This window comes from Lissotriton vulgaris, chromosome 3_1 (genome assembly GCF_964263255.1).
Source record: "Lissotriton vulgaris chromosome 3_1, aLisVul1.2, whole genome shotgun sequence".
Classification (NCBI taxonomy): Eukaryota; Metazoa; Chordata; class Amphibia; order Caudata; family Salamandridae; genus Lissotriton; species Lissotriton vulgaris.
The window spans coordinates 1,168,376,638-1,168,391,655 of record NC_141689.1 but is presented as its reverse complement, the minus strand read 5'-3'; positions in this window follow the sequence as shown (position 1 = coordinate 1,168,391,655).

The window sequence follows — 15,018 nt, the reverse complement described above, 5'->3', positions numbered from 1 at the left end:
GGTGAACAGGGAAGCCATAAAGAGATCATGGCTGAATATTTGTCAGCATGAGTTTCCTAGCTCCATACTGGCTTCACTGATTTCAGAGACATCTTGTCTTAATCAATCATTATTGATGCCATTGATGGATTTATTAATAGATTCACACAGGAGACGCTTTTAGAGGGTCCACTGACAACTTACCAAGTACTGGTATGCTTCCTGACTCGTTTTCAACAGCCTGCCACTACCAGGGATGTTTCTGACCTCATGGGGTGAGAGCCAGAGCTATCAGAGGACAGAGATAAAGACTGCTCTGGGAGGAGGTGCTTCACACCTGCTCTAGGACAGGATGGCCTTCCTCGGTGGGTGTGAAGCTTCAAAGGCAATGACACCTTTTAAATCCAACCCAGGAATCTCCAGTTAGTCGAGGAGGACATGCCCCCTTCCTTCTCCACTTTTGGTGGGAAGAAACGTGGTGACATTATTTAGATGAGGAGGAGGGTCCCCATGAGGCCTAGACCACCTCTAGGGCGGGGCAGGTGATCGGAATCCCTCTCCTGAAATTCCACTATCTTGGAATGACGACAAAACCTCCAAATAAGGCTAGGGTAGTGCCTCTTCCCACAGGAAGTGGTATCTAGAGGGTGTAGACACCCTAAAGGTAAGTAGCCCATTGGTGAAGTCAGTCAAGAATCCTTTATTCAGCAACTTAATGTCATAAAAGAAAACATTACATTCAAAACTACATTGCATTTATTAAAAGAAGCCTGTCATAGTATTGTCTTGATGGCCTGCTCATAAGAATCCAAACAGAAAAAGAAAAGTTGAGGACAGCGTTCAAAGTGCAAATATGCAATCAGTATTAAAGTTCATAAAAGCTTTGCTAATCATAGAGTACATACTTTATATAAAGTGCAGAGTGCAGTCAGGTAAGCAGTATTAAAATGCATGAGAGCTTTGCTAAACGTACAGTACATGCTTTATATAAAGTGCAGAGTGCAGTCTGGTAAGATCGTATATTAAAGTAACACTTATTCGTCCTCAAAATTAAAACATTTTAAAATACAGAGGAGCAAATATAATAAAACATAAGACTACAAAATTCATTCCCCAAAGTACATCTTAAGGTACAGCAACTTTTATAAAATAGTAAATGCTATAGGGTGCCCAGGACTGCTCTACCTACAAAGAAAAACTTTTTATAAAGTACTGAGTATGAAAGGAAAGTTTTAAGAGCTAAGATGATCTTAAAAATTTTAAACACATTTGGGCGGCCTAATAAGAACATACTAAAAACCATATAATCCATTTAAAAATAAAAAATAAATTCCTACACCTAATGGCCCCAGTTAGGAAACTAGCAGTTCCAAAACAAACCATAGGGGAAGCTAGCATCTGAAGAAACAAAAGGTCTGGCCTAACTTGTACAAATTTGCAGTTTCTAAGCAGCGGTATAACAAATGTCCTACGTAGGGGGACATAATAGTCACAGAAGAAGACAAAATGAACAATGCCCTAGTCTGAAAAATTCTCACACTGACAGGGTTTCAAGGTGCCGGTTTTCGAGAAACCCAGAGGGACAGATAGGCGCCAATGTGCCATCTGCAGACGGAATCTTGTTAGAACAAAACGATGGAAGGGTTTACAAACACTTAATAAATAAGGTTGGAATTGATTGTTCAAAGATAATGTAGCATACCGTCTTACAGATGATTTTTGCAGCTCCTCCTATTCCCTGAGACCCTGACGCTTAGAAAAAAACAGCAGTCTTATGTTTTTGATAGCCGATTTGTCCATGGATTTGGGGCTTAAAAATAAGTCAGGACAACCTAACCAGGCTGTCAAATCCTTTAAGTACTTAAACCAGGGAATGTGTTTGGATCTATCTAGTAAAAAAAGAATGTACAAAAACAAATATTTTGAAAGGAGCAAAACATTTTTAACGGACACACAACCCCACTCAGGTATGTATGGAAAGCCCTCACTCACCAACTTGGTTGGTGATATGGTTCATCATCGTGCCCCACTGGAGAGGCCGAGTGCCTCCCCAGTGTGCTTCAATGCCAGATTTGCTGCGGAGCAGGTTTTTTGTGAATAAACGTGAAGTGAGTGATTTAAAGTGATGGTGATGTTTAAAAATGTCTGAAGTGTATCAAAAAAAGGTTTAATGTTTGATCACTTGGACATATTAAAATTAAAGTGTGGGAAAATAGGCCAAATAAATTGTTTGGTTATTTCCAATGTATTAAATAGTCAGTCAACATGTTTCCGCCTTGAAACGGTGTGAATTTACCAGGCATTCATCAGGACAAATGTGAACTAAACCCCGGCGGTGTGGACATGCTAAAGTCCACCCTAACCTAGGGACTTGAAAGTAAAAATAGTGTAAAACAGTGCATGTAGAAGGAGAGCACTCCTCCTATGGTACTCCCGGTTTGGGAGACCTCAAGGTTAGTGTGTATGCACTTGAATGGTGAGTAGCATGTACACCATGGATCTCGGGAGGGGGGTGGTGGCGTAATTGGCACACCGCGCTCGACGCCAAGCACCCACTGGAGTGGAAACCTGCTTCTGCCCTCGAAAACCGGACCCCGAATGTTCTTCGGGATCCGGTTTTCGAGGGCAGAAGCAGGTTTTCCCCAGGTATTGAGGATGGTGTTGTCCGAAGGTTTTGGGCTGGTTCTGGGCCGTGTGGATACCAGTTGGTCCTTTATGTTGTTAGTTGTTAGACAGTCTCGTGAGTACCACAAACTACAGCAACGTCCCAGGTAAGCTACCATTGCTCTATTCTCCTTTTCACAGGTTGCCCCTTACCTTTGGATCCTCTATTTGTTTAGGGTCAAAAGCCTCTGCCAGACGATTCATTGAAGCAATATCGGCTAAGAGCCAGTGTGAGGATACTCACCTTTACTTTTTATGTGCCCACAAATCGCACTTGTGAGTGCCGCTTACGCTGTTTAGCCCACCACAAGAACGCACGCATATCAAGTTAGTCCTCACCCTAACCATATCACCAATATGTTTACACTATTTGCCGCCTTTTTAGAGTCAACACAGCACTTTAGAAACCGGCAATTACCTGTTCTGTGACCTCAGCTATCATGCTAAGACTCTCTCTTGTATGTTTGTAATGTCATCTATGTTGTATGTCCAGTATTGCGTTTAGAGGGAATCCCCCTCTTACACATATAGCACCTTAGTGAGTGCTTCACATTTTCACATACCACATTACCACTTAAATTAAGACTGCACCATCACTTATTTATTGGTCCTGAGGAAAGCCAGTTTTAACAGAAAAGGCCTGGCTGAAACATGTAGACCACACCTGGATGCAGGAGGCCATAATCTATACTCATTTACATCAACTAGCCTTCTTTTAATGCTAAAAGAGGCCCAGTCATTAAAATATTGTTTAACCTCGGGTTCTGGGACCACTGTATAGCTTTTAAACTTTCACTTTCACACCACCAAACTGCACACTCAGAAACATACCTGCTCCGCTATAACCAGACATCGAAGAACACCCGGGACACATTCGGTGTCACTGGGTGGGCCCGATGATGAAGTATGCCACCAACCAGGTTGGTGGGTGAGGGCTTCATGATCAAACCTAATGGTTTACCCCCTAAAACATACAAACTCTGAGTCAGTTCATTAATTGGCTAGTCCTTTTTCATAATACATATAATCTCTGGGGATACGGACTAGCTATCTAGTGCTCTCTCTCTCTTGATAAAAGGCTAGAAAACAACTATCAATCAGGTTTTGTAAAGCGTGCTACTCACCCGTGAGGGTCTTAAGGCGCTGAGGGGAGGGGGTTAGCAGATCCGTTCTGTCAAAGAGTCAGGTATTGAGAGTATTTCTGAAGGTATTCAGGGAGGGGGGTGCCTCTGATGTCTGCCAGGAATTTGTGCCATGTTTTGGCCGCAATGAGGGAGAATGACCTTTCGCCTGCTCTGGCTCTGTGGATGCGCAGGATTTCAGCTATTGCAAGGTTAGAAGATCGGAGGTTCCTCTTGGGTACGTGTAAGTTGATTCTGTCGTTGAGGTATTCGGGTCTTGCGTTGTGCAGGCATTTTGATGCTTGGGTGAGGATTTTTTTCAGTGCCACCATTAGAGTGTTCTTGGCATTATTTAAAAAACACTTTGAAAAACACATTGCTACGCAGAATTCAACAGACACTTCTGTATAATTTAAACTAGATTAAGTTGTCCATTAAGAAGTATTTGGTCGTCAATAAATATATTACATTGGTCCTCAAATTTTTATATCAGCTTTAAGAAATAGTGCATTTCTCTTCTGTGCATTTACGCCTCTGTGCATCTTCCTGTGTATAATCACTCCCAATTTTAAGGACCATAAACGAACCGAGCACGATGAGTAACATTGATTGTCCAGCATCGTCCAATTTGGACAAGTGGAAGGAAACGCAGGGTGAGGACTGTGGGCTCGAGTCTGTTCTCTATTTCTATAACGGGAATAATATTTCTAGCTGTTGCAGGGAAGCACAGGCTTCTAGCGCCGTTACAATGAATAACTTCGTGTTTTCAGAATGAATAACTTCGCGTTTTCAGTTAAAGATTGCGCTTCAAGTTTAGAGAAATAACTCACTAAAGAAGTAACGTTTTAAGGTCGATATCCAGCATCAAGGATGTCTTGTTTAGGCATCTCCTCCCAGGGTGATATCAACCATGGAAGAGATGCCGAGTTACAGTGCAGGCATTTCAATTAGAGACCATTTCCATACATAGGGTGTATTGATTTTCTTTAACAAGAAAACCATTTCAAATGAATGAAATTTGTTCCCCAAATGGTTTTGTCATTACTGTATTGCCATGCGGAGCATTACTATATCATCAACATGAGTGATATTGCAAGTAGCTAAAATACATCTTGTTAATATACGTTATTGATTATTGACGCTTGCCATACCAAATGTATAAGCACCATGGAGAATCGTTTCCCACTTTTAGCCGGCATCCTTCTTACGTTGCTTGTCATTAAATAAGACGTAACTGTGTTTCAAATCCTTCCAAAGCACCAATATTTCAATGTTTACTCCGAGTTTCAATATTATATTATGTGAATAAATTCATTCATAAATAAATAAATAAATACATTCAGCTTTTATCAGCATCAAGAGGCCCGTACTTTAAAATGTATGTTATTCCTAGTTTGACAATTTAAACACATTTTACTCCTGAAACCTCGCTCCGACAATCCCATAAAAGGTCAGTCTGAGCTGAGCAACATTAGAAGTGCTACATAAATGCAAAATTGGCCAGTCCTATTCCTAGCTAAAGATTGTGCTTCGATAAAATGACGTAAGCAGGCACTATATCAGGTTTGTTTGGAACACATATATTCCCGTGGACGTCATTTACGGGTCGCAGCTGCGACCGCTGGCTTGCCCCTTGCTATCCCTGGCACTGCTTTTGTGACCCCAGATCTCAGAGGTGGCAAAATCAGTCTGAAATGCAGGGGCAGCTCTTATTAATGGACGCTGGATGGAGGTCCACTTGCCTGGTTTCTGTCAATTGTTTGATGATACAAATAGTGAATAATATGATGAATTATTAGTGTAATAAAGTATGGAGTACCTTAGTTGGAATATGAGCCTATCTGGTAGCTAAGGTATGTAAAGAATGCTCATAAATGTATGTTGTATGCAGTGCTTTAAATGGACCGGTACTGTCCTTTGGAGGGAGAGTACCGGCACTTCTCAGAAACAAGGCAGGTACTCTGTTATAGAGTACCTGCACTTTTATTTCTCCATTTCAAGCACTGGTTGTATGCATGCTTTCAGGTGAGTGTGTGTTTATGTGCGCAAGATTGTGTGAATGTGTTAGCATTTAAGCATGTGTGTGTGTCAAAGTAAAGATCAAATGGCGTGCGATGTCACTTCGACTACACCAGGCATTTTCGTGGATTGGCGTCCATTATCTTCATCTTCACATCATTGGTGACCGACATAAATGTTGGGGCGACATAAATGCAATAAAAATCTACTGAGGACTGCTGCAGATAGGTTCACATCACTGACGGGCTCGCATCACTGACACGGCCAGCAGTTCCTGCTTCTGCAACCAGTAATGGAAGAGTGGTGCGTGAGGTCAGGGGTGACACAGTGCCGCGGGGTCTAGGCGCACGGTAGGAATGCGCTGAGGTACAAGGCCCTGGCGACCGAAGATGGTAAGGAGAAAGCGCGAGGTCATGAAATGAGAGCACAGCTTTGACATTTCAAAGTTAGGCACAAAGCTGGTGATGTTAATAAATAAACTGAATTCCAGACAGATACCTTGGAGCAGGTAATACCTGGTGCCGCACGTTTCTCTAAAGACACACTTTATTTAATTGGACAGTATGTTGATGACCCAAAACCGAAAAAATCTTTGGCAATAGCAAACATTTAGAAACATGAACCCAAGCTTAATCAATCCACAGAAAAGGACAGGTGGAATGCCACAGTGCATGTTTGTTTCGCACAAACAGAACTGTTTGCATTTGAGCTGTCCAGGTTATATGCGCACTATGGAGTATATTTACAAGCCCCTATTGCCACGGGAACGTCACTTTTTACGGCGGTCCTGTGGTGATGGGGGCTTGGCCTTATTTACAAGGCAATGCTAAGCCAGTTAACATGGCTTAACGCTGCCTTGTAAATAAGGACCCCTTTCACGCAATGCTTAGTGTGAAAAGGGAGGGCAATGGGTGTTGTTGTGGATGTCCCACCACAAAACCCATCGTTTCTGGCACTGCCCCCTATTTACAAGGGAGGCTTAAATAGGAGGCAGCGATAGAATTAAGACCAGGGAAAACCTGCTCTTACCCTGGTGCAATGGGGAGAAATGTTCAATTTCTCCTTGTTTTTGCTGTTTTCATGTGTGCTGCGTTGTGCAACATACATGGAAACAGAAAAAGGCCAATGATTGTTTTTGTACAGGAAGGTCCCCCTTCCTGCACATAAACAATCATTTTTTTAAAATGCTGTTTGGCAACTTCTTTGTGTGCTGCATGAAGCAGCACACATAGAAGTTCCAAAACAGAATTTAATACTTGTTTTTGTGCAGGAAGGGACGCCTATCTGCGCGCAAATAATCTTCCACTGAAACCCTTTCACTATGGTGAAAGGGTGCCTGCGTTGGCGCTAGGCTGCTAAGTGTGGCAACAGCGTAGGGGAAACGCAGGGCTGCACCATATTCTTGTAAATATGGCGCAGCCCTGCATTTCTGAAGTGGCCGAGTGAGGCGTTAAGCCAGAAAGGCTAATGCCTCACTCGACAATTCCCTTGTAAATATCCCCTATATATGTCAGTTACGCTTGGCGAACACCTTCACAGAAGCCAAAACGAGTAGCATGACATTGAGTTAGTGAGGAGAATTGGAGGGTGCCGGGGAGGGAGTGAGGGTGCAGGATCCAGCATCAGCAGCAGTGCAGGGTCAAGCTAGAGATGGGATTAGGATCTGGGAGGGAGGAGAGGAGTGCATAGTCTACAGATGGAGCAGAGGCAGCAAAGGGTTAACAGAAATGCAGCACAGAACTCAATGCAAAGCAGTTCAGGTTTTAAATAGGTTGGAATGTGCAAGATAATGCTCTGAGGAGCAGCACAAGGCCACATACACATAAACATTTAAAGATGAAAAAGAAAATAAATGCACCTTAGCCTGCAGCACGTCCAGTCCCCGGCTCAAGACTCCACCAAACATGAAGTCCCACAGCTCCCACAGATCCTTATCCAATCCAGACACTGCTTTTATTCTGTTAAGCAGCATGAGAGGAGCATCTGGATTGGTTGGAGCAGGCAGCATAAGCGCTCCGAACAGTCACTAAGACAGCTGAGTTGGAGAGTTTGAATTGCACATGTCAGTTTGGCCGTAGCAAGGTAGCCAGCACACCCTACCTGCGCATTTCAAACTGAAGGGGCCACTTGTCATTTCTGCCAATCATGAGCAATGATGCACTAGTCCCTTCCTGCCCTCTCCTTTTGCAGAAATCTGAAAAAAATAAAATGGCAACAAAATCCTTTAGTTACCATTTTATTATTCCAGCTTTCTGCGCAGCATTGTGGGGGTGGAGCTACTTCACTCCTATGGAGGAATCACAGCTGCTCTACATACAGGTCCAGATTCACAAAGATTTAGCATCAAGTTAGCATTACTTTTGTAATGCCAATCCAACTCTAAACCTTTTTGGGGATTAACAAACCAACAATATTAAGTATTAGCATTGGTGTGTTTGGGAAAGTAACGCAAAGCAGTGAGAAACGCTGCTTTGCATTACTTTGCATCAAGGGTGAGTTGCAACCACACATGCTTTTTGATGCCTAACCCTATCTATTGCATGAGTAGAAAAGGTTTAGTGCCCAAAATAATGCAGCTGGGAAGCAGGCGTTAAAAGGAGAAATGTTTTCATTTCTCCTTTTTTCCAAATTTGCATGCATGCTGCACTGTGCAACACACAGACAAAGCAGGAAAAGCTTTAAGGTGTGTTGAGTCATACTATTTTGTACAGGAAGGGTACCCTTCTTGTATAAAACCTATGGTAGACTCGGGCACACACCATAGCACTATGGCACAAACGTGTGGGCCTGGCGCATGGCAGCTAAAATCGGCGTTAGGGAGAGGGGAGGAGAGAGCCATATATCTATGAATATTGTGCTCTCCTGCTCTTTTCCTGTCACACAATGCAGAGGAGCATTTTTGGCTGCGGAGCTGCTTTCTATGACACCTTTCAGAGTCTGGGCCAAAGTGCCTTTGCTGTACACAAAAAAAGATGTTCTTCCTCCAGTATGCCAGAGCGGTGAAGGTCAGAGAACATGTTACCAGGTATGTATGCCGCTGTTGAAGCTCTGCTGACATATTTTTGGACATAACTTTCTTTTCTATTTCATTCCTTGGTGCAACCCACCTCCTGCACTACAAGACTTAACTGGCTGTAGGTCATTTGAGTCTTCCAGAGACCAGCTGGGCTTTTCCTTGAGTTTAGACTGAGCCATGACGTTGGCACTTTTTCATCATGCTAGTGTTGTTATGAAAAAAGAGATCCAGGCAAATCCAGGCATATGTATACATAAGTGCTGGAAAAGAAGTTTGGGGAGAATTCAGGATGGACTAGTGGCTTGCAGTAGATAATGTGCACCAAAAATATAATTATCATGCAGTCTGTTGTGATCAGTGTGTCCTGCCAAACCCCCAGTCACCTTGTGTCTACAATCCCATAGAAAAGGCACTTTCCAGGAGGTCACCTTCAATTGGTGGTGTGGTACCACTTGAGTAGTGGAAGTGGTTTCTTTCTTACCTCAGCGATATGATGGCTGACTCACCCGGCTCTGAATGAGATCCCAAACCCTGTTTAACCCGTTGCAATGGGCGTGTGCGAGGACGGCCAGGGGCCGTCCGAACTTCACCCACCTATTATTTCGCCCGCACCACAGCAGAATTCGTGCCGCAATCAACGGGTTAAAGGTCACACCAGGGGGAGGCAGAGTGTAAGCGCTTTTCCCACAAATAATGTAGGTTTTATCAGTATATATGGTCTAGTTGTATATTGCCCCTATTAAGATTTGGCATTGTTTTCTAGCTCTTCTGAAAAAACATTTGCAACAAGTGTCACCTGAAGTTGTCATAGACAGGATAGAGTACCAGCTGAGACTGATATTTATTCCTATTTCAAGTCCTCATGTCTAAAGACTAGGAATCAGTGTAAGATAACTCAAGGGCTATGGTCTAATTTAATCATGCAGTTCAAAGTTAGTGTGTAAGCAAAGCTCAAAATTATGCAGTCATTTGAGTAAACTAAAATGTGTTCTTGTTAGCAACATAGCTTGTTGATATGGTAGGGATTGTTGGAGGAGTGAGAGGAAAGATCTCAAACTGTGTCTTGCAAATCATGTTTGTTTTGCGTGGAGAAATGTCTGTGTTACCATTGTTTGCAGTCATAAGTGTTCCCTACGGTGAGGTCATTCATCCGTTCTCCATTCAGCAGCTCGCTTCATTTCAGGCTCCAAACGAAGTTACCACATCACTCCTATCCTGTCTTCTCTCCGATGGCATCCCATCGAGGCTACAGCTATCTACAAAACAGCGTGCATCACCCACAAAGCTTTGCACTCTTCCTCCCCTCGCTATCTGGCAAAGAAACTGAAATTGTCTGGAGGCTCAAGACCTTCTCGGAATGCGAAAAAGTTCCCTTTTGAACCTCCTTCCTTCAAAAGGGAAACATTGTTGGCACAATCGTTCTCAGGTAATGCAGTGATAATCTGGAACTCGCTTCCTCCTTCGCTCCGTGCCACCAATTCCATCCAGATCTTCAAAGCGGACCTCAAATCTCTTTTATCCCAAAGACACTTTCAGAACTAATTCCCTCCTTCTCAGAACCCGCCTGGAAGTTCTTTAGTCATTGTTAGTTTGTCTCATGTATTTATATTTTTGTTTGTACATCCTGTGCTTGCTGCGTTTGATATTGTGTTCCTTTTCCCTGTGTCGTTTTGATTCTATGGCCTGCAATTTTTCGCCAGGAAGGTGTTTAGTCATTGTAAAATTTGTCATATTTATTCCTATTTTTGCTTGTACAGTCTGTGGTTGCAGTGCTTGAGATTGTGTGCCTTTTGCCTGCGTCGCTGTGTTTCTATGGCATTTTTGTTCCATTCCTGCAACAGTCCTCTCATGTAACGTAACTGGTTCTATTGTACAGCGCTCTGACACTTTCGGGTAAAGTCTGCGCTTTATAAAAATGCATTAAATACATAAATCAGTGATAACATCAGTTATGTCATTTGAGGTGTCATCAGTGATGGCTGTGATAATATCATTAGTAATAATATCAGTGATGTCATGTATGAATTCATGAGCATTGCAATGTGCAAAATCAGGTATGGTTTGCATACATAACCATCTGGGATCATTAGCATGGGTTTGAAAATTTTTGTTACCATAGTTTCCCTTTAAAAGTGATTTTTAATATGATACACTGTGATAGCTTATGAATTAGCTGTAGATGAAGTGGGATGAGTTGGGGCATTTAGAGGCAGTGAGGGATGACTGCACTGCTCTATTGCATAATGAATATCATGGTTTTGGGCTTTCAGAAGAATGTCCCCACATCATTTATTAGGGGAGCTGAGGAAGTCCTTGGTAGGATTCTCCTTTCCCCCAAACCCATCTCCGTTTCTCCTCATGCTATTTATAGGAAGCTTACATATATTTCATGTGGCTACACTGTCATGCACCCTGAGATTTTTGGGGTCACGATCAGTAGATATAAGGAACTCCAAAAGTAAGTAATGATTTTTTCAGAGGAGAGAAAATGTGCCACGTGTCTATCACCATGCGCACATCATTATGCACATATGGAGTAAGGATGTTGGAAGTCACAGAAATCTATCAGAGAAGCTCATTCATCTCTCCAAGTTTCACTGCAGAATCCCACCTGCAACCCAGAATTAGTATACATACATATAGTCATTTTTGGGTCAGGCGTTAACGAAGACCTTTTGATTTTACTAAAATAATATATATAATATACATAATTAAAGGGTTTTTTAACACCACTTATCACTCAAGGGTCTCTTGTTGTGCCATTGTCACTGTGCTTGTGCCCACTATAGCATACAGCATGGGGATATGGGCCAGTCTACTTAATCATCTGGTTTACATCACTTTGAATGACTGCACTTTGCTGTTTCACAACGAGCACATCCGCAAACAAGGCAGTTAATTTAGCGCCAGTGCCCTTTAGTGCCAGTGTTGCCTGATGGAATATTTAGAGGCATTTGAAATGAGTGCAGGGAACATTCCTGAATTTTTACTTCCTGTCTCCTTCCAATGCAGTTATAAATTCCTTTTTTGAAATGGACTGCTGCTATCTTACAGCATACCATATTGTCTTCCTGGACTCTATTTCACCAAAGGTTCTTTACAGAACTTTGCCCAGGAAGCAAGTGAAACATTCTTTGGTTTCATTTTCAGCAACACTTTTGTAACAGTTTTAATATTAGACATAAGTGTGGATTAATTTGAGTTTTAGTATCAAATATTTTATATTTGGAACCCTCTTTATTGTCTTCTTTCTTTGTTTCCTTTTTTCATCTTTCTTTTTTGCCTTCTTTCCATTTACATTCCTTTTTTTCTTTCCTTCAATCCTTATTCCCTTTATTCTGTCTTTCTTATTTCATTCCTTCTTTCATACTGTCTTTTATTCTTTCTTTACACTTCTTTCTTCTCTTTTGTCATCATTCATTCTTTCATTATTTTTGCCTTTTTTTCAATTTTTCTTCTTTCCTTTCTTTCTTTTAAGCCTTTCCTTTTTCTCTCCTTTTGTGCTTCCTTATTTTGCATCATTATTTCTTACCTTCCTTACATTTTTCCCTAGTTCTTTCTTTTTCCCTTTTTTTTATTATGCCTTCTTTCCTTCTTTGTTTTTTCCAGTATTTCTTTTTTAACTTTCTTCTTTCTTTCTGTTTTATCTTTAATTCTTTCTTCTTTCTTTATGTCTTTTCTTCTTTCCTTCTTTCTGTTTTGTCTTCTTCCTTTTATCCTTTCCTTCTTTCTTTTTTCAATCCTGCTTTCTTTTTTGCCTTCTTTTCTTTTTTCTTTTTTCGTCTGTTCTTTCATTGTTTTATCACCTTCATTCTTTCTTTTTTCTTTCTTTTCATTTTTTCCCTTAATTCTTCCTTTCTGTTCATCTTTATATTTTTGCCTTTTTCTCTTGTTTAATTTTTTGCTGTTTCCTTCTTTCTTTCTTTCTTTCTTTCTTTCTTTGTTTCTTTCTTTCTTTCTTTGTTCTTTCTTTCTTTCTTTCCCTCTTTCATCCATTACTCCTTTCGGTGTTTCTTTTTTCTTCTTTTGCCTTCTTCCTCCCTTTCATCTTTTTTGCCATCTTCCCTCCTTTCATCTTTTTGCCTTCCTTCCTTTTTGCCTTCCTTGCTTTCTTTTTTGCCCTTTTAACTTACTTTTTACCTGCCTTCCTTCCTTCTTTGCTTTCCTTCCTTCCTTCCCTTTTTTCTTGCTTCCTGTTCAAAGTCGAGGTTAGCAACCAATGCCAGACATCTGAGTTTTTTAGGTAGGTCTGTGTTAGCCAATACCTTTTGATTTTATTAAAAGTATGTATACCTTAGTTACTTATAGAGGGGTTCCGCTCGACTTCATATATTACACTGCAATTGTGTATTTACATTTTACTTCCACTCACACCAGCATGCATAAAGGGGCAATACAAGCCCACTTTAGCCATTAACAGACTTTACTATGCGTTAGTGTATGCTGCCCTTTCACAAGCATCACATTCACACACAAGTTGTGACAATCAATAATAAGCGTTGGCCTGGTCCAATCTACTACTTGTATCCGAACCGCACTCCATCATGGTTGGCCATATTTTTCAACGTTGACCCTGTCTGGCGCAACTTTACAAATTCATAACTCTAATGAACTTTTTGTCATTTTGGTGTCAAATAATTTATTAAAATGTACTCTATTTTTCTAAATTGGTGTGGGATATTTTTTATGTTGTGTTTTCACTTTATTACTGTTTGTGTGATGCATAAATACAATGCTCTGGAATTCAAGATTAATGTCTAGTCCAGCATTATTATTTATTGGAATTAGACCTGTGAACTCAAGCAAACCATTCCATGCTTTCATTCCAATTACTTTGTGGTTGAATAAATTAATAGGAATTTAGTTGGATCATTAGTTGGAAGTCGGGTATGTGAGCTCATGTAGATTTTTAGGGGTCAATAAATGAGCTAGAGGAGTTTAAATAATGGTAGATTTCAGAGGTATGACTTCCAAAAACGAAGAGGGGGTGATCTTTCAAATTAATAATGGACAAATTACAAAAATGCATTAAGGGACATTAAGGCAAACATGCATGTGACTTAGAAAGGTTGTGCTCAGAGAGAGGTGGTATGCAATGGATGAAAGACAAGGACAAGGCCGGACTGGGAACCGAAACTGGCCCTGGCAAACACCACAGCTGTGCCAGTGGGGGGAGGTGCTAATTGAAAGCACCACTCCTATCTCACTGCTGCAGCTTTAGTTACTGGGGGCATTAAATTGGAGCTATGCTGCAAAACCAGCCCCCGGTAACAAAAGGCGGCCCTGAGAGGACCAAAAACCGGCCCCCATCCTACCAACACACCGGGGAAACACCCGGTGCCTGCTATGGCCAGTCCGGCCCTGGGCAAAGACAAGTTCACTTGAAAGAAAAAAAAGGAGAGGCGACAATCAGAAGTTTTATGTAACAGTCAGTTTTTTCAGGCAGGATTTGAAAATATTGAGGATGATTTTTAGATACTATGTGATTTAAGTATGCAAGAATGTAAAAAAAAAAGAGCATCATTTGTGTGCAAATACAGTGATATTTGACACTTTTGATAGGCACTAGAATCAGGTAAACAGTAAGTTCACTGCTAGGTTATCACTAGACCACTTCAGCAAAGTCAGCTTATCAGCTCAGGAGTCGCAACGCAGAAATAAATGGGTGAACACATATAATGGAAACTTTTAAAGGTTTTAAGCTGTGAAGCAGTGACCACAATATCATAAGAATGTGAGAATATATTGGGTAAATATTGCATACATTAAAAAGGAGATTCCGCCTCACCCTTTGCTCACAGTATTAATTATAGAAAGCAAAAGAGGGATCCCTTTGGATATCCCTGGTTGTAGCATTGCACCAGATAGAGGGCATGGGCTGCTTCCACAGACAGCAGAAGTGCATTGCCTGCATTCCTGTTGCTGGAAGGTGAACATTTCAAAACTGAGGTGAGAAGGATGGTGACTGTTCTCCCTTTCTCAGCAAGGGCATGCTGATTAAACGTCCTGAAGCACTGTCCTTTGGTAGATGGAGGAAGGGGTGGTGCAGCAGAGGCTGTTTGTGAACCCTGTAGGTGAGGCACATCCTTTTGTCTTTCTTGATCACAGTGAAATGCAGGAACCATACATCTCATTGTGCGTTCTGTAGGCCAGAGACTACTCTTCTCTAAAGGGGCATCACTGCATTAAAAGGGCGTCTGGAGAGCATGCAGAAAAATG